Raw genomic sequence first — 801 nt, forward strand, 5'->3', positions numbered from 1 at the left:
CCATGCCAAGGCCAAGGCCAGCAGCATGGCATGCCACGGCCAAGGCAGCCCAGCCACAGCCAGCAGCATGCCATGCCAAGGCCAAGGCCAGCAGCATGGCATGCCACGGCCAAGGCAGCCCAGCCAAAGCCAGCAGCATGCCATGCCAAGGCCAAGGCCAGCAGCATGCCATGCCACGGCCAAGGCAGCCCAGCCAAAGCCAGCAGCATGCCATGCCAAGGCCAAGGCCAGCAGCATGCCATGCCACGGCCAAGGCAGGCCAGCCAAAGCCAGCAGCATGCCATGCCAAGCCAAGCCAAGCCCAGCAGCATGCCATGCCAAGGCCAAGGCAGCCCAGCCAAAGCCAGCAGCATGCCATGCCAAGGCCAAGGCCAGCAGCATGCCATGCCACGGCCAAGGCAGCCCAGCCAAAGGCAGCAGCATGCCATGCCAAGGCCAAGGCCAGCAGCATGCCATGCCACGGCCAAGGCCAAGGCCAAGGCAGCCCATCCGAAGCCAGCAACATTCCATGCCAAGGCCAACGCTGCCCAGCCAAGGCCAGCGACATGCCATGCCAAGGCCAAGCCCAGCCGCATGTCTTGCCACGGCCTTGTCCCGCAGCGTGGCGTGCCTTGGCCTTGGGCTAGAACATCGCATGCCACGCCCTTGGCAAGCAATCCCGTCCCTCGTGTAATTGCCATTTGGTTTGGCTTTGACTTACGTATATGTTGCCCTGCGAAATGCATGTCCCTCGGGTAATAGCCGTTTGGTTGCCTTTGACTTGCGAACACGTTGCTAGTGCTTTCCCCAGTGGAAGCTTGT

The sequence above is a fragment of the Camellia sinensis genome, unplaced genomic scaffold (assembly GCF_055761805.1).
Source record: "Camellia sinensis isolate YWXY unplaced genomic scaffold, ASM5576180v1 Unanchor6, whole genome shotgun sequence".
NCBI classification, from domain to species: domain Eukaryota; kingdom Viridiplantae; phylum Streptophyta; class Magnoliopsida; order Ericales; family Theaceae; genus Camellia; species Camellia sinensis.